Here is a 19000-nt window from a genome sequence, read left to right on the forward strand (position 1 = left end):
CGTGTCTCTCCACTTTGTTCTTCATTCCATCTTAGAGATTTCTCTACTTTGCCCTTTCCCACCTCTTTAATCTACGACCAAGGGATTTCATGTGACCGTACTTATGTGTTTTTTTTTTTATTCTAAATGCATAAAAAGAATTGCAAAACTGCCCTGTCTGGTGTGGCTCAGTTGGTTGGGCATCATCCCATGCACCAAGGGGCTGCCGGTTCAGTTCCCAGCCTGGGGTGCAAGTTATGGGCTCGATCCCCATCACTGATGTTTCTCTCTCTCTCTCTCTCTCTCTCTCTCTCTCTCTCTCTCTCTCTCCCCCTTCCTCTCTGAAATAAATAAAATATATAATAATAAATCAATAAATATAAAAAGGACAAAACATAGGATTCCACTCGTATATGGAATATAAAACAAAAAAGTAAGAAATGAACTACAAAACAAACAAAAAACTCATAGACACAGACAACAGAATGTTACTTACCAAAGAGAAGGGGTGAGGGGAGGGCGAAATGGGTAAAGCGGGTCAAATACATGGCAATGGAAGGAGACTATTTTTTGGTGGTGAGCACAAAATACTGGTATAAGTTACAATGTTGTACACCTGAAACGTATGTTTTAACCAATGTTACCTCAATAAAAAAAATAACATTTAAAAATTTTTTAAAAGAAAAGGAATTGCTTCCAGCTTCCTCAGCCTTCCCGAGGAAGGCAGTGGGACAGGAACGCGAAGTAAGAGGAACTAACTCCCTGACGAATCCTGGACCCCAGCTGAGGGGACCCTGGGGGAACTTCTTCACAGACAACTGTCCCACCAGCACAACCCACATCAGAAAGAGAACCCCGACATTTCCCAAAGAACACCTCGGAAACCCTAGTGTCTCCGGAGGTACTGGGAGCACCATGCGGTGGAAGCTCCCCTGGGAGGAGGACTAAGAACACGGGTGTGGGTGCAGGAGGGATGGGGACACAGCAGCCTCTCTAGTCTTGGCCTCTCCATCTGCCCTCCCTTCCTCAGGACCTCAGCTTTGGTTCACGGGGCCATTTGCTTCCTGCAAACACGAGCTGAACCTGCAGACCCGCTTACCCAGCTCATGCCCTGTGGAAACCAGTTCTCCAGGATTCCTTCTGGGGGCCGGGAAAACACCCTGCAGGAGACCAGTTCTTTAGGCAGAATCCAGCAAGTAGGTCACAGCTGTTCCCATCCAGCTGAGCACCCAAGCCAGGACAGAACATGCTCAGCCTGGAGGACTCAAGGGAGAGGAGAGGTAAGAAGCAGCGCAGAGTCCTGCCTGCTTTGGCTCAGTGGATAGAGCATCAGCCTGCGGACTGAAGGGTCCCAGGTTCAGTTCCAGTCAAGGGCACATGCCCGGGCTGCGTGCTCGATCCCCAGTATGGGGCATGCAGGAGGCAGCAGATCAATGACTCTCTCTCATTATTGATGTTTCTCTCTCTCTTTCTCTCTCTCTCCCTCCCTTATACTCTCCCTCCCTCTCTGAAATCAATAAAAATATATTTTAAAAAAATAAAAGAAGAGGCAGCAGCGCAGATCCACCTCACATGCAGATCCACCTCACACTCAGGTTCAGTCCTGACACCCCATGTCCTCATGTGCTGGGCGGGGCTAACCCATCAGACTCTGTAAGGAGCAAGGAGGCACTTCATTTTTTTATTTTTTATTTTTAAATATATTTTATTGATTTTTTACAGAGAGGAAGGGAGAGGGATAGAGAGCTAGAAACATCAATCAGCTGCCTATTGCACACCTCCCACTGGGGATGTGCCCGCAAGCAAGATACATGCCCTTGACCAGAATCGAACCTGGGACCCTTGAGTCCGCAGGCCGACGCTCTAGCCACTGAGCCAAACCGGTCAGGGCCAATGAGGCACTTTAAACACGGTCCTGTCCGCCCCACCCCCACCCCCACCCCACGCAAGGAGGCAGGATGTATCTCAGGGTAACTGCAAAGGCATGAGAGCTCTGGCCACGGTGCTCACTCAGAGCACCATCCTGATACACCAAGGTTGCGGGTGCAATCCCCGATTCAACCAATAAATGCATAAATAAGGGGAACAACAAATGGAACTCTCTCTCTTTCCCTCCCCTTCCTCTCTCTCTAAAAACCAATAGTTTACGGGGGGAAAGGCACTGGACTAACCAGAATGCACCACATAACGCCAGTGAGACCATCCTCCAGCACATCCTCGCTGGGGATCAATGCTCTGATTTGTAGGGAGTATCGCCAGTTCATTCAATCACAAAAATCCTATGGACGTTTTCTGGTAGCACCTTTCTTAGACATCCGGACGGCCGTCTCTCTTCTCCATGACAGGACATGGTCCTCCTGCCTTGCAGAGATGCAGAGAGTGAGGGCCACTAAGGGTCACCAACTTTGCCCTGGGTACCACACTGGAAAAGGGCTCAGACAGCTGACCCTCAGAAATAATAATCTTGTCCCCTGCCCTACACTCTCTCAACAAGCACACACTGGGCACAGGTGTGCCCAAGTCCTAGGACAAGAAGGACCCAGGAAATGAGTCACCAGAACAATCCGACACACAGAATAGAGAAGGTGGGGCCAGCAGCTCGGTGTGATGGTGGGGTCCATGGGGAGGGTGGGGGCGACTGCCTATCAGCCCAGGTTGGAGGGCCAGTGGGCTGGGACACGCTGTGTGGGAGGTGAGCTGCTGGCCGTGGGCAGCCACCTGCTTGGCTTGCAGGAGAAGTGAAAGGAAGTTGAGCAAAAAAAGCCAGCCAGCCAGCCATGTGAACCTCCAAGAAGCTGAAAACCTGCTCCCACACCATGCCCAGGGCAAGCTCCTTCCCTCCCTCTGGGCAAGGAAGCTCTGCCCACTGTCCCTCTGCCACCAGTTCCTAAGCCAGCTATGTAGACATGTGGTCTGATAACAGAGAATATCTTCAATTGTGCTAACTCCCCAAATCAAGAAAAGCCCTGATAGGGACCCAAAGCCATGGTCACCACACAAACGTGCACATGACCATTGCCCCTCCCCCCCACCCACACCCTCCAGTTCCCTCCCTCCCTCATCAGCTGCCTGAGGACAGGAAGCTAGCCTGAGACCACCAGGTCTCCACCTAGTGTCCCTGGCAAAAAAGTCTGAAAATAGTAGATGGAAGGTGGCACCCAGAAGAGAAAGGAAACAGGCCTTCAGCTCCAGGGCAGCTCTGAGCCTTCCCAAGCAGGCCCTTCCCTGCCCACATTCCAGCAACTGAGGACAGGCCGGGCGGAGAGCGCCAGGGAGCAAGGATGCCAGGGAGGAGGCACCAGACAGAGAGCCCAGGAGGCCCTTGCCCAAGGCCCTTCGTACATCAGGCCCTTCTGAGTGCAGAAGCCCTGGGGTACCCACAGAGCAGGGTGGGCAAAGAAAAGAGATGCATCTTTCAGCCTAGGTAAACCAAACAAACAAAACACCACCCAACACCTGACACTGACTTACACAGGGGTGTTAGAGAGAGGCCTCCCAGGGGCATCTGCATGTGAAAAGCAGAGTGTAGGGGAAGAGTGCCCATTCTGACGGGGTAGGAGACATTTCCAGAGGGGCCGGGAGGAATGACTCCTGAAGGTAGGCTGGTGGATCCCGGTGCAGGCTGTGCCTCTCCATGGCCTCCTCCCCTGGTCTCAGCCCCTGAAGCCCAGGAAACTCTTGCTCCTCCCCAGAACACAAGCTCCCTCCCCCCTCCATTGCTGCCCATCAGGCAGCTTGTCCTTCTAAAAGTCACTGGCCTCTCCACTCCTTGGCCTTGGCTGTGGTTAGCCAGCCTCACCCAGACAGCCACCAGGCCTTCCTCCGTGGCCACACAGTTCCACTCCACTCTTCCTGGTGGCCGGCAGAAGGATATCCTGCTCAGGGCAGCCAAGGACACTGAACCCAGAGGGAGACCAGGGATTCCATTTTACCAAGGTCAAAGGAGAAACCCCACTGGGGAAGCAGGGCCTCACAGGGATCCCCCAGATGGCCTCTTCGTGTCCAGAATCCCCAAACTGCAGGGGAGCGAATTACCTAGATGGAGGACTGGGAAGGGGGCAGCAGGCAGTGGTCCTGATGCAGGTCTAGTGCTACCCGCCCAACTCGTCTGCACGTTCAGCCTGGTGTATACTCCCGTGCCCTTTTCCCAGGCCACCTGACTCGGGCCTCAGGAAAGCCATGGGGGCAGCTGGAGGTACCTTCCTCACCCTCCTGCTTTCTCTCTCCTGTTTCCACCCCAACTCAAGACCCTCAGAAGCCTTCCCTGGCTGACCCTTTCAAACTCTCCTTACTTCTCTTCCTCCCCGTGTCTCCTTCACACGCTGATGCTGTGCGTGTGACATGACTGATTAAAATGCAGGCCTGGTGTCTGGAGCCCCAGAATAACCTTCCTGCCCTAAATGGCACAGAAACCATATTTGCATGGAGGGGTCAAGAAGATGTCTTTTCTAAGTAGGAAGTGATCTAGGGGGTGGGGGCGTAGAGCCCTGAATCATGTCAGTTGGTCTTACTGTTGCTCTGTACATGCCTGACGCCTTTGTCTCATCTTCTGTGCCCCACTTGGCACAGGAATGTCCCAAGAGAGACAGAGGTCCCCCTAAGAGAGAGCCCCAAGTCTGTACCCGGCAAAGTAGGCACTCAGCAGAAAGGTGAACCAGCTGCCCACCTGGCACAGTGTCGCACACTCACACTCCACCAGCCCCATCTTCATGGGGCCTTCACTCACGTGACCCTCACTCCGGGTTTACCAGGGTGGCAAGAGTCAAGGGCCATTCTCCACAGGTATTAGCCTACGTGCTTGGCAGCTGGCCATGTAGCCAAGGTGTGACTGCACCCGTAGGCATAGGTGGGAGCTGACCCTCCACAGGCACCTTGCCGAAATACCATGACCAGTAACATAATCACCATTACAATCAGTCAAATTAGTCCCTCCAGCGCTTGTCCACTATCAGTGATTGAAGTGTTTGGTGAAATGGACCAAAACCCGGGAGGCAGGGAGAGGGGCGAGAGGAGCGGGAGGCTGAGTGAGTATGAGCATCACAGAAATGAAGGAAGGAAACAGACCTATTGTTTGCCGCTGGAATGTTGTGCCAAGTACTGTCTTGTTTAATCCTCACAACAATCCTTAAGTGTGGATATTATTAGCCTTACTTTATGAACGAGAAAACTAGAAAACAGGAAAGGGACTGAGTAAATTGTTCAGGGTCACAGAACAAGCAAATAATAAAATCAAGGGTTAAACTGATATTCGTTGGAGGTCACAATTCAGTATTTTTTCCATCCTGCCAAAAAACCCAGACGTATTACATTGTATCAAATGTTCAAGCTAATATCAAAGATTATCCTGGTATACCCCCATTTTCTCCCCCCACACCACAAAACACTTCTTTACCCGCCCCAGCCACTCAGAAAACAAGCAAATAAATAAACAAGTGGAGGGGCAAATCCCAGTCCAGTTTTGCAGATAAGAGAACAATGACCAGAGGGGAGAAATCACTGAGCCACACAGCTGCTCAGTGGCAGCAATGGGACTAGAAGCAGGTCTCAGACTCTGACTCTAGTGCTCTTTCCACACTGAGCCATGACGAGTCTGTCGTACCCATTCTCAAAATCCTCCAGAGAGCGGGATCCCCCAGCCTTCCTGTGTAAATCTCCCTCAAATCGGTCCACTCCTTTCCAAGCTTCTGATTACGTTGATTAAGTGAAATATTAGGCACCAGAAGGTTAGTATTCCTTTTTCTGACCTGAATGATTAAAACAGCCTCCTTATTTAAAAAAAAAAAATCTGAAATCAAAACTTGGTTTGGCTCAGTGGATAGAGCGGTTGGCCTGCGGACTGAAGGGTCCTGGGTTCGATTCCTGTCAAGGGCACATGCCCAGGTTATGGGCTCGGTCCCCAGTGGGGGACATGCGGGGGACAGCTGATCAATGATTCTCTCATCATTGATGCTTCTGTCTCTCTCTCCCTCTCCCTTCCTCTCTGAAATCAATAAATATAAATATATATTAAAAACAAAACAAAAAAACACTTAATTTTTTTTAAGTCATTGGATAAGATTAACAGCAGGTTACATGTAACAAAAGAAAAGATCAGTGAACTTGAAGACAAGTCAGTAAAAACCACCCAAACTGAAGAATTGAGAGAAAAGCATTTGGGGAGTGGGGGTGGGACTAACAAAGCCTCAGCTATATCTGAAACAATGTCAAGCACTCTAAAATCCACATAATTGGTGTCTTAGAAGAAAGGGGAGAAAATCGGGTGGGAAAGTTTTTGGCCAACTTTTTTCTAAATTTTATCAAAAACAGAAACCCACAAAATCCAGAAATAATCAATGAACTCCAATAAAAATAAATACAAAGATAATCACACCTATGCTCATCAGAGTTAAACTTCTGGAAAACAAAGATAAAGATCTAAAAAACAACTACAATCTTTTTTTAAAAATCCTCACCTGAAGATATTTCTTCTATAGAAGGGAGGAAGAGGGGGGAGAGACAGACAGACCGACAGACAGACAGACATGGACTGGCCTCCTGCACCTCCCCCAACTGGTATGTGGGCAGACACTCTGCAGGCCAATGCTCCGACCACTGGGCAACGTAATACTGTAATTAGACCGGACATCCTTCCGGACGAAGCTGGGGCTGCAAGGGAAGCCAGGGTCCCAGGTGCCGGAGGGAAGCCGGTGCCGGCAGCCGGGAAGGCCTACTCTTGCATGAATTTCATGCATTGGGCCTCTAGTTAATCATAAAAAAATGACCTCTTACTTATCTTGTCTTCCCCATGCTGCTCAGAGCAGTGTTTTACACAAGGTACAGAGCTGCTGAAGACTGTGTTCTGAGCGTGGTCTGACCAACCCAGAGAAGAGGTAACACCTTTGCGTTGCATGAGCAGAGATTCTGGGGCTGAATGAGGAAGAGAAGACAAAGTTGTAATTTACTTTTCCAGGTAGATACCCCATAGTATTTATTAGACTCTCAGAGTTTAGAGGCCCCAAAATATTAAGCACCCTGGTCCTAGCTTCTATACTTCTATGAAATGCTACCCAAGATTGCACCAAACTTGGGGCAGCCACATGGCAAGTGACTCATATGAGCTGATAGGATTACACAGAGAAACTCATCCATTCACTTGCATTCTTTATTTTATTATTATTATTTTAAATCTTCACTAAGAATATTTTTTTTAATTAATTTAGAGAGAGGAAGGGAGAAACATTGATCAGTTCCTTCTAGTACATATGCCCCCCAACCAGGCATTGAACCCACAACCTGGGTATGTGTACAGGATGATGCTCCAACCAACTGAGCCACACCAGCCAGGGCATTCACTTGCACTTTTTAGAGCACGGCGTGGTTACCTCGAGGTCAGGGACCACACTGAATTCAAGTTTGTATCCCTAGGGTTTAGCACAAACCTGCTATTGAAGGATGATAAAAGAATTGTAACAACCACCATGCACTGAACCCTTGCTATGTATCAGGCACTGTTCTAGGCAGTTCATTAACGAACTCATTTTATTTATAAACAGCCTTGTTTTCTCCTGGTACTATTATTTTCCCCATCTTCCATATGAGAAAATGAAAGCACAGATAAATAACTTTCTCAAGGTCAAACAACTAGTTTGTGGGAAAACCAGAATTTGAACCCAAGAAATCTGACCCCAGAGCCATCCTCTTAACCATATGCTGAATTTATATGCCTGTCAATTGAATGAATGAATGAATGAATGAATGAACGAATGTGAGAATAAAAGAGCAGAGGTACTGAACATTTTTTTCACGTTTTTTTTTTCCCAACACAGTATTTGTTTAATCCTCACAACAAACCTGTCAAGTTAGTTTTTGGTTTTGGTCTCATTTATCCTCACCTGACGACTTGCTTAGAGAGAGGAAGGGAGGGAGGGAGAAAGAGAGAGAGAAAAAAACATCAATGTGAGAGAGAAATATCAATTGGTTGCACCCTGCATGTGCCCCAACCGGGGATCAAATCCCCAACCCAGGTATGTGCCCTGACCAGAAATCAAACCAGAAATCAAACCAGCAATCAACTGAGCCACTCTGGCTAGAGCCTAAGATGTTTTTGTTGGACCAACAATTCATCACCAATTAATGAACTCAGCCTATATTATCCATAGAGTTATCACTAGAGTTCTTCTCAAACTTTCCATAAGTTCAGTCAGAGCCTATGTACAAGTAATTTCCTAATCTACCAGAAGAGAATCATAGTCAGTAACATACACAAGATTGGCTTAATTTATTCCTAGTGAATTAAGTTCTTCCAGAACATAAACTCTAAGAAGATAGGGATTTTGTCTGTCTTCTTCACTACTGCACACTTAGGAGAGCACCCGGAATATTGTGAACATTCAGTGCATAACCCGTGAATGAAAAATTAATAAATAAAACAGCTCTGGCCAGATTAAACTACTTTCAACTCATCTCTTTCACCACTCACTTCACCCACATCCCAATTCCTACTCATTGTTCACTAACATTTAATTTCTTCCAGGAAGTCTCATCAACCCAAATTGCCCACACTCCCCCCACCATAGCCATTTACTTGTCCCCCCACCCACTCAACAATAACTTCTGGAAGGCTATCCATCCTAGGCATTGAAAGTACCTGAAGTCCTTATGAACTCATGAATAAATGAATTATTTTTTATATACATTTTTTTATTGATTTCAGAGAAGAAGGGAGAGGAAGAGAGAGATAGGAACATCAATAATGAAAGGGAATCATTGATTGGCTGCCTTCTGTACACCCCACCGCCCCACTCGGAACTGAGCCCGCAACCCAGGCATGTGAATGGAACCCGGGACCCTTCAGTCTGCAGGTCGACTCTCTATCCACTGAACCAAACAGACCAGGGTTAAGTGAGTTATTTTTAAACATTATCTGGCAGACGTGCATCCCTTTGTGATCATAGCTTCTTCCACAGATGACTTGAAGAACTTTCTGTTGTCATCTGGTTCTCGGGGAAGCCCCAGCTCATTCAGAACTTGGGCCTCATTGATTTCTCTCTCACAGGTCCCTTCAGTGCAGCACAGGGGGAATCCTGGCCTAGTTCCAAACTTCAGCTTTTCTTTAATTAGTTGTACTATCTTAGGCATGTTTCTTTATCTCTTTTATTTTTTATTTTTTTGCTAATCCTCACCAGAGGATATTTTTCCCATTGCTTTTCAGAGAAAGTGGGAGGGAAGAAGAGAGGGAGGAGAGAGAGGGAGGGAGAGAGGGAGGGAGGGAGGGAGGGAGGGAGGGAAGAGGGAGGGAGAGAGGGAGAGAGAGAGAGAGAGAGAGAGAGAGAGAGAGAGAGAGAGAGAGAGAGAGAAACTGATCCATTGCCTCCCACAATTGTCCTGACGGGGGACACTCCAACCACTGAGTAACACTGGCCAGGCCATGTTTCATAATTTTTAGTTGGACTCTAAACCTAATATAAATCTCAGTTCTCCCAACTATAAAGAGAAAGAGACAATTCCATCCTCACCCATTTCCTCCAAGGCTGGGGAGAGGGAGAAATGAAGATAATGTTTTAAAAGCTACAGGTGGATGAACACTCAATGCCAATAGCTATCCTCTTCCCTTTCTTGGTGCTTGATTCTCTGTTCAAGTAGTTCCTTTCCCCTTCCTTATTGCAATCATCGGCAACAGCACAGTCAAAATTGCCCTTCAAGGATTGCCAAACCCCTGGAACCACTCTATCTTTCAAAGTTCCTTGTATCTATCTTTCCTCTTTTTTTTTTTTTTTTTTAATATATTTTATTGGTTTTTTTACAGAGAGGAAGGGAGAGGGATAGAGAGTTAGAAACATCGATCAGCTGACTCCTGCACAACCCCTACTGGGGATATGACCACAACCAAGGTACATGCCCTTGACTGGAATCGAACCTGGGACCCTTCATTCCGCAGGCCGACGCACTATCCACTGAGCCAAACTGGTCAGAGCTCTATCTTTCCTCTTAATTAAAAAATAACAATAATAAAATCTGGCCCGGCTGGTGTGGCTCAGTCTTGAGCATAGACCTGTGAGCCAGGTCATGATTCAATTCCTGGTGTGCAGGAGAGAGCCAATTGATGATTCTCTCTCATCATTGGTGTTTCTCTCTCTCTCTCTCCCCCTCTCCCTTCCTCTCTGAAATCAATTTTAAAAAATCTTAAAATCTGCCTTATTGAAGTCTAGAGTGAAAATATGACATCCCTGGTTACAAAGAATTTTGTTTTGTTTTTTGAGAAAATATAGTTGCCTTTCCCCAGGTTCCCCTAATATCCAATCTGCAAACAATCTCTCCTTTTTGGTCAGAATGGTGCGCCTCGTCCTTTGGAAGACACAACAGCACGGCGGGTCAGAAATGTGACAGATGCTCTGCTTTCAGGAAAGCAGGGCTCTCACCAGAGGTCTCAGTAGTTGGCTCCATCGCTCCTCTAATCTCGGTTCAGGGTTAGTGTGTGACCTGAGACAGGAAGAGCACACATCTCTTCCTTCAAACTGGCAGGGTAAACTGTAGTATTTCCTCAAAATAGAAACTCCTTGGTTCTCCACTCTTCTGCCACCTTATGCCTTCTGGTTTGCTGCCAAGAGCGCCAACTAGACTTCGAAAAAGAAAAAGACTTGGCTGGAAAGGATGCCTCTACACAAGCTTATCCCTGGTGGGCATGGACAGCCAGCCGTGTGCAGGGCACTCTCATCCCTGGCACCTCCTCCACTGTGAAAGAGGAGATAAAGTCAAAATCTAACCTCTAGATTTCTAACCTCTAACCCACAGGGCCAGAAACCTAGAAGAAGGCACAAAAATACACTGAGTGGCCAGATTATTATGATCTCTGAACGCATAATAATCTGGCCACTCAGTGTATATCCTATATAATAAAAGGCTAATATGCAAATTGTCCCCTCGACCAGGAGTTTGACCAGCAGGCAGGCCGGCCAACTGCCCATGTCCCCTCCCCCTGGCCAGGCTGACCGGACCCCACCCATACACAAATTCATGCACCAGGCCTCACACACACACACACACACACACACACACACACACACACACACACTGAGTGGCTAGATTATTATGCGTTCAGAGATCATAATAATCTGGCCACTCAGTGTAGTAGGAAGAACCATTAAGAAGAAATACTGCCCAGGAGGTTACTCTCTCAGTGACTGATGCTGGCTAGGGTTGAGAAAGGTCTAGGAAGCAGGGAGTTGAATAAAGTTTTCAAGGGACAGGGCAGGAGTAATAGAGTTAAGGTGGAAGGACAAGAGTTTCTAAAGAGGTAAAGGAGCTTTGGCTTCTCTTTGAAGTCATATGGAGCCTCTGCCAGGTAAGACTTCCTCCAGGAGGTTCTCAAGAAGAGCAAGGAGTGAAAGGTTAACGATTCCTTCAGCCATGAGCTCTCTATTCTGCCTCCGGACTATCGAAAACCCCTCTCCTCTTCTCCATACCTTGAGGGTCTCTGCCCCAAAGCACAAATGATGCATTCTGGGTCCTCATCTCTAACCAGCAAGGAGATGTGGGGGGAGTGAATTCCATCACCAAAGTTCGGAGAGAGCAGAATTTGCCAACAACGAAGCCACCGATGGGGTCTAGCAACTGTGCGACTTCTCATGGAAATGATGTCCCAGGTCCTTTCCAGTTGTAAAACTTTATGTGATCATTGGAAATGGAAGAATAGGCTTTCGTTTTAGAACACAGATATGAAATAAAGCAGGTACGGAAATACCAAAACACAAGATTTGCCTCAATTATCCCAGGGCCCGAAGGGCCCAAATCTCTTACTAGAGTTGCCCAGAAGGAAGCAAAATTACTTGATTTGATTATTCCCAGTCTAGGCCAAGGATATGACTGAGGAAGCAGAGAAAGGCCTTTAAGACTGGAGCCCAAGGAATTCACACACATGCGCCTCAACCCTCAAATAACTGGAATGCTATGCTGGACTGGGGCTGGGCCCCTGTCCTTAAGAAACTTGTTGTCAAAATACGTTCAGCCCAGCCAGCGTGGCTCAGTGGTTGAGCATCTACCTATGAATTGGGTGGTCACGGTTTGGTTCCCAGATCCCCAATGTTACAGGAGGCAGCCGATCCATGATTCTCTCTCATTATTGATGTTTCTGTCTTTCTCTTCCTCTCCCTCTCTGAAATCAAGAAAAATATTTTAAAAAATAAATAAAGTACGTTCAGTCTGGTGACATTTCATGGGCATTCAAGTCAAGGGACCCAATATGAACAAATTCTGCAACTCTACTGGCCCTTTCTGCTCTCCCAAGACTCAGTGTCCACCTATAGTACCATCAAAATCATGAGCACAGGGTGAGACTGCCTGCTTCAAAACCCTCCTGTCATTTACTAGCTGGCTGACATCAGTGTTAGCTGTTATTATATTATCTGCCAGCTCAGCACTACCCTGTCTATAGACAGCAGCCAGCCTTTGAGGGGTGTATGTCTCTCCCCAATTTCCTACAAATGTCATGAAGCAGCCTTTCTTTCTCTCCCAGTTCCCCTCCTGCCAACCCTATTTAAAAAGAAATACCGAAAGAACAGTTACCTCAGTACTGTCACATCGCTCTTCGCTTAGCCAGAAAGGAAAGGTTCCAGAACATTCTCCTCCAACGCCTCCCCCAACTCCAACCCACCAGTTCTCCCTCCCTTGTTACCAAGGCTAAACTCAGGATGAATAACTGACATTTGTATGGTACCGTGCAGTTTTCAGAGTGCTTTTGCATACATGATTTTATTCCGTTCCTAGCAAGCCGTGCATTTCATCCTTACAATAACCCTGTGAGCCAAGGGCATTATTTCCCCCCATTTTACAGATATACAAACTGAGGCACAGATAGGTTCACAAGCTGTCCATGCTCACACAGTTAGGAAATAAGTCACGCCAGAACTCAAAGCCAGGCCTCCTGACACGGAACCCACATTATGACGTCCAAGTTCACATCCTGGGAGCCTGAGGAGCCTAAAGTTTATGGCCAGTTAAGAACCCCCACAGGGAACAGGGATCCCTCATTTTTCTCCCTACTGGTCTGAATAGGGCTGTCCAGACTGAAGGACCATAGACACGAGACACCTGCACAACACCAGGCCCAGGTGGGATGAGGGAACCACGGAGTGGGAACCAAAGGCTCACGGGTGAGGGAGATCTGCTAAGGGCACCACTGGGTCATTGGCAAAGACCACGGGCAGTCCAGGCCACTGCCTCCTCAAAGGGGCAACAGAGAAAAAAGCCTGAGGCCTTCCTCAACCAGCACACCCTGCAGGCCTCCCTCACCAATGCTTCCAGGGAGCGGGAAATGGACAAGCTCCCTCTGGCCAGGGCTGAAGAGCTTGATCAGAAGCCGGCACACACACACACACACACACCCATGCACACTCAGCAGTAAATCCAGAGCCATGGAAATGAAACCTGGGCTCACCCAGAGCAAAGGAGCAGCAGCCACCATCTCCTCAGATGCTGGCTGCCAGGCAGGGCTATAAAATGTGCCTCGACTTAATTTTTCCATGGACACCATCCCAGATGGGACTGCCAGGCTCCGGAGGAGCTGCAATTCTGAAGCCTCAGAACCACTCAGTTCTGGGACCCACAGCTGGAGTTGGGGAGGGAGGTGTATTTGGGGGTCGGAGTTGCCACCCCCTGGGCCATTTCTCTCCAGATATCTTTCCAAGGTCCAGTGTGGCAATAGAGCGAGTTTTCATTCAGGGACTGCTACAGGGTTGGAATTCAGTGCAAATTGCTTACATCTGCTTGGCCATGCCCCAGTCAGGTAGTTTAGAGAGAGGCGCCCTGTTGGCCCACTTTGGGGAGCAGGAGTAGTTGTGTGCTAAAGAATCTGGTGCCATGCTGGGACCAGCCAGCCCAGGGTACAAAATCCTCCAATGGAACAGAGAAAAAACATCAGGGCAGCTGGAGACAATGGATTCCATCCCAGGCTGGTTGGATAGGGACAGGGACAGGGAAGCCACAAAGACCCCAAACGGGGGTGGAGATGCCAGAAGAGAAGGTTGGCGTGAAGGAGCAAGAGCAATGGCAGACTCACCACACAGCCCTCAGCCAAGGAGGGTGTGTGCACGCACTCACCTCTTCCACGCAGGACCCTGGACCCTGCCAAGCCCCTGAGCTCCCCACCCTACCCCACCCCAACCCAGCTGGGCAGCCTCCCCCGGGGAGGCTGCACGGCTCCCCAGCATCAAAGCCACCGCTGCTGGGAGCTGAAAATGACTGACAAGTACAGGCCAGGAGAGGAGTGCTCTCGCCTCCCGGAGGGCCCGGAACTGGGGCCTGAGGGTCCCTCTCCCTCTCCCTCTCCCAGGATTTCTCCTTTTGCTGCAGGACCCTTATAAGGGAGAAGCCAAGTCTACCCTGCGTCTGGCTTTAAAAAAAAAAAAAATTTATATATTCCTCAGGCTAGATGACTTTTCACCCACGGCCCGCTAAAGCACCACCCCCACCCCCCCACTCCAGGGCAGCTTTGCTTTTCATTTCTCATCTTAAACAAACCATTGGTCGGTTCAGATCGCCTAGCAGCTGGGAGCTGGGGAGTGTGTTTAACAGGGACGGGGTGGGGAAGGCCCGGGAGCTCGAGGTGCCCGAAACTGGCGGAGCGGGGTCGGCGACCTGCTCCGGCTGCGAGATGGAGCTGTCGCCCTCCCGGCATCCCGGCTCAGCCCATGCGGGCACCCTCGGCTCCTGCCATTGTTGCGCCTCGGCTGTTGCCCTGCTGGCGGGGGGGGGGGGGGGGGGCGGGCAGCCCTTGACCTCCGCTCCCTCCACGCCGGGCCACCAGCAGCCCCTGGGCGGTCGCTCTGGGCCGGGCGTGCGTCCTACCTGTGCTCCGCGCGGGCTCTCCTCGAGACCCGGCCGCCGCGGCCGCGGCTCGCCCCGCAGCTCCCGGCCCCGCTCCGGCCGCGCACAGCCCGCCGCGCCTCCCCAGCTGCGGGCTCCGCGCGCTCCAGCGGTCGGGAGGCAGGAAGGGGCGCCGGGACCTGCTCCAGGGAAAGAAAGTCCTCGGCCCCGAGCGTGCGCAGCCTGCAGTCAGGCAACCCCGCGTGAGACAATAGCGGGGGCAGCGAGCGCGAGCAGAGAGGCCATCTCCCGGGGACCCGGCGCACTGCACGGCGACGCGAGGCGGCCAGACCTGCCCCGGGCGCAGGACAGGGCAGCACAGGCGCGCGGCCGCCGCGCCAGCCTCGGCCCCGGCCCCAGCGCCCAACTCGCCAAATCCCAGCGGCAGGCGGGGCGGGCCCGCAGCTCCGACTGCCCTCCTCCCCTCCCCTCCCTACTTCTCTCTTCACCCCTCCCCTCTTTCATTCCCCTCCCCTTTCCTCCCCGCCCTCCCCTCCCCTCCACCTTATCCTCTCCACCTCTACTCCCCTCCCAGCACCCTCTACCTCTCCCCCTCACCTCCCCCTCGCCCCTCTCCCCTTCCCCGCTTCCCTACTCTCTTTTCCCCTCCTACCCACTCCCTCCCGCCAGTGCGCCTGCCGGAGAAACGCGCCGGCGGCGAGTTTTGCTTGGAAAACCCTAGAGCCAAGATTTCCACTTCCCACTCGGGTTTCTGCAGATGGCTGTTACTCTTCCCTTTGCACTGTGTCAAGTGAATGCCAAGTCATTCTGCTGGAAATGACAGAGTTTTGAGGTCCCTTATCGGTTTGAGGAATTTCCCCAATCCTTAGGGGAGCGATGCCCAAAAGAACCCCTACTTGAGTCTGAAGTCCAGGTAGGGGCCTGAGGAAGCTGTGTCAGCGGCGTGGTCACACTCAACCTCCTTGGTTTTTCTGTGAGCCCAAGTGGGTCGTGAGACCTGAGCCTCAAAGAATAGCCATCAACAACCCGAGGGGGGAGGTGGCGGGTCCTCCAACCCAACTGTGGGAGGAAAAAACCCTCTTTCATGCAGCATGTTATATTTAACAATTTGACTCTTAAGCACCTTTCTTTGAGTGGTGGTCTCTAGAAATTTCCAAAGTCTACACCCAAAAGAAACCAGGAGAGGACCAGCTCCTCATTTGCATTCGGTTTGCATAATAACTATGATCTCAAAGTACATTTTTCTCAAACCATGAATCTTTATTTTTCCCCAGGACTCTCCTTGCCAGACGATGAAGATCAATACTTGGTTCTCAGCTCCCTCCTCTGCAATCCCCTTCAGGTATCCAGGGTCTAAAGACTCCTAACCTCCTTCAGATGCCCAGGACTCCCCAGCCAGGGTCCCCATGAAAACATCTGCCAACCTTCCTGTCCCTGGTCTCAAGAAAATATTTGCTAAAGTGCTACCATTAGTCTGTTTGGGATACATCAGCGTTAAAAAAAAAAAAAAAGACACAGGTGTCAGAGAGGCCTTTTAAAAATGTCCTCATTATTACGAAACTGCAACAAACTCAACACAATCCTTAGATTCATAGAGTAATACCGTAGAACTAAACGACTCCAGAGCTCAGTAAGAGGATAAGTGTTGGAAAGGGAATTTGAATGCACCAAGGAAGTCCTACAGAGGGGAGAAAGCAATTAAAAAGTGAGTTCACAATTCAGAGGATTTATTGGGAAATGCTTTGTTCTCATGTAAGATGAAATCGGGGCAAATGCACTGAGTGAACCAATGGGAGGGGCAGAAGTTCCTCTTGAGCCTGCTGCTAAGGTTGCTTCTAGCTCAAAACAATCTGCACACACAGAGGCACATCTTGGGGTGACTGGTTCTGGACCTCCACATGAGTGCAGCTTGGGAGTTCAACAAGGGGGCCATGACAATGTTCGCAGTGCAAGATCAAAACTATGCCAGGAGTGGGAGAGCTGGGCCGAAAAGGAGAGGGCAGATACAACAGATAGTTAGGAAGGCAAACCAGTAAGAGCTGATAATGTATTGAATGCAGGAAATCAAGTATGACTCCCCACTTGACACCTTAAGAATGGGTGGCAGGTGATGCCATTCACTAAGCGAGGGACTATAGTAAATCAGAGACCAGGTGTTGGGGGAGCAATTGTGAGTTTAATTTTGAACATGTGGGGTTTGTGGCATCTACAGATGGTTTAGGTGAGGATGTCTAGTTGACAGTGGATTTATGAAACTAAACTCAAAGTAGAAGTGTGGACAGAGGATATCAGTTTTGGACTCTTCACATTATAAGTGGTCAGCAAAGTTATGGGCATGGGTGAGATCACCCAGGTGGGATAGAGAGGAAGGAAGAGGCCTGCAGAAGAAATCAAGAAAGCTAAGAACTATATGACTTTGCTCATGTCTATATATATAAAAAGCCTAAGGCAGTGGTCGGCAAACTCATTAGTCAACAGAGCCAAACATCAACAGTACAACGATGGAAATTTCTTTGGAGAGCCAAATTTTTTAAACTTAAACTTCTTCTAACGCCACTTCTTCAAAACAGACTCGCCCAGGCCGTGGTATTTTGTGGAAGAGCCACACTCAAGGGGCCAAAGAGCCGCATGTGGCTCGCGAGCCGCGGTTTTCGGACCACTGACCTAAGGGACCTTTCAACCGGTAGCTATGACGCACACTGACCATCAGGGGGCAAACACTCTGACCAGTAGGTTAGCTTGCTGCTGGGATCCGGCTGATTGGGACTGGGCGAGACAGGCCAGAGATGCCCTGGAGCCCTCCTACGGTCCCTCCCCGGTTTCAGTCTGATCCCGCAAGTCAGGCCGAGGGACCCCACTGGTGCACAAATCCATGCACTGGGCCTCTAGTATGGTATATAAAACTGAAACCTGTGAACACAAACAACATCGTTGTGATTGCCAGAGGGACGGGGGTGGGGAGTAGAAGGGGGTCCTAATATAAGGTGACAGGAGATGAATTGACTCTGGGTGGTGGGCGCACAGTGCAATATACAGACCTTGCAACATAGAAACCCACACCTGAAACCTATATGTTCATGTTGACCAATGTTACCCAATCAATTTAATAAACACATATTTAAAAAATAATAATAAACCAGCCCTGACCGGTTTGGCTCAGTGGATGGAGCGTTGGCCTGCGGACTGAAAGGTCCCGGGTTCGGTTCTGGTCAAGGGCATGTGCCTTGGTTGTGGGCACATCCCCAGTGGGAGGTGTGCAGGAGGCAGCTGATCGATGTTTCTCTCTCATCAGTGTTTCTGACCTTCTGTCCCTCTCCCTTCCTCTTTGTGAAAAATCAATAAAATATGTTTTAAAAAAATAATAATAAACCAAGGATAAACACCGAAGTTGATAGAAAAACAGAGACCACAGAGTGTCAGAAAGGAGGGTGGGAGAAAGTATCAGGAAAGAGATTGGAACAGAAGCGCAGCAGGAACAGTCAGGAGGACAGGGCTGAAAATGGCCCTTTGGACTGGCAAGAAAATCACCAGTACCAGTGGTGGGAGAACAGTCATCGTTAAACCAGGCTCCGGGGGTTAAGGAGCAAGAGACACATGAATATAGACCACTCTTCCCAGAAACTGGGCAATCCATGGGAAGGAGAAATGTAAGGCAGTGGATGGGGGAATGCAGAATCAAAGGGAAGATTTTTGTTGTCTGGTTTTTTGTTGTTTTTTTCCAGATGGGAAAGGCTTAAACATGCTCAGGGGGAAGACAAAGGAGATGGAGAGATGATTAATGAAAAATGCCCCAGAGGAGATGGAATCTAGGCACGGGAGGGTGGGGTTGCCTGGGCTGTCTTTGGGAAGAAGAATGCACAAGCCAATGCATTTGTGGTAGATCTAGACTTCTAGAGGTTAGAAGTTGAGAGAAGTGGTTGCCACCTGACAGCGTCTAAGTCATCTTCTGGGAGAGAAGGGGTCAAGATGGGATTGAGGTTTAAGGAGAGTGGTTAAGGTTAAAATAGCCACTGAAAGGAATGAGTGGTAGCTTGTTAGAGGAATAGAATTGTAGGCAGAGCTGGGGATATGGCTGGGATCGGATAGTCTAGCACAGTGGTCGGCAAACTCATTAGTCAACAGAGCCAAATATCAACAGTACAGTGATAGAAATTTCTTTCGAGAGCCAAATTTTTTAAACTTAAACTTCTTCTAACGCCACTTCTTCAAAATAGACTTGCCC

General features: G+C 49.3%; 1 protein-coding gene across 2 annotated transcripts in view; it reads right to left on the reverse strand.

The window, feature by feature from the left end:
• The window catches only part of PIK3C2B (phosphatidylinositol-4-phosphate 3-kinase catalytic subunit type 2 beta), a 74669-nt gene extending 59506 nt beyond the window's left edge, over nucleotides 1-15163 (reverse strand). For both annotated transcript variants that reach the window (XM_080649361.1, XM_080649360.1), the window contains exon 1: nucleotides 14800-15163. The gene's annotated coding sequence lies outside the window, so the exon portion shown is untranslated. The remainder of the gene's footprint in view (nucleotides 1-14799) is intronic.
• Nucleotides 15164-19000: the final 3837 nt, after the last annotated feature.

The sequence above is a fragment of the Plecotus auritus genome (genome assembly GCF_963455305.1).
Source record: "Plecotus auritus genome assembly, chromosome: 12".
NCBI classification, from domain to species: domain Eukaryota; kingdom Metazoa; phylum Chordata; class Mammalia; order Chiroptera; family Vespertilionidae; genus Plecotus; species Plecotus auritus.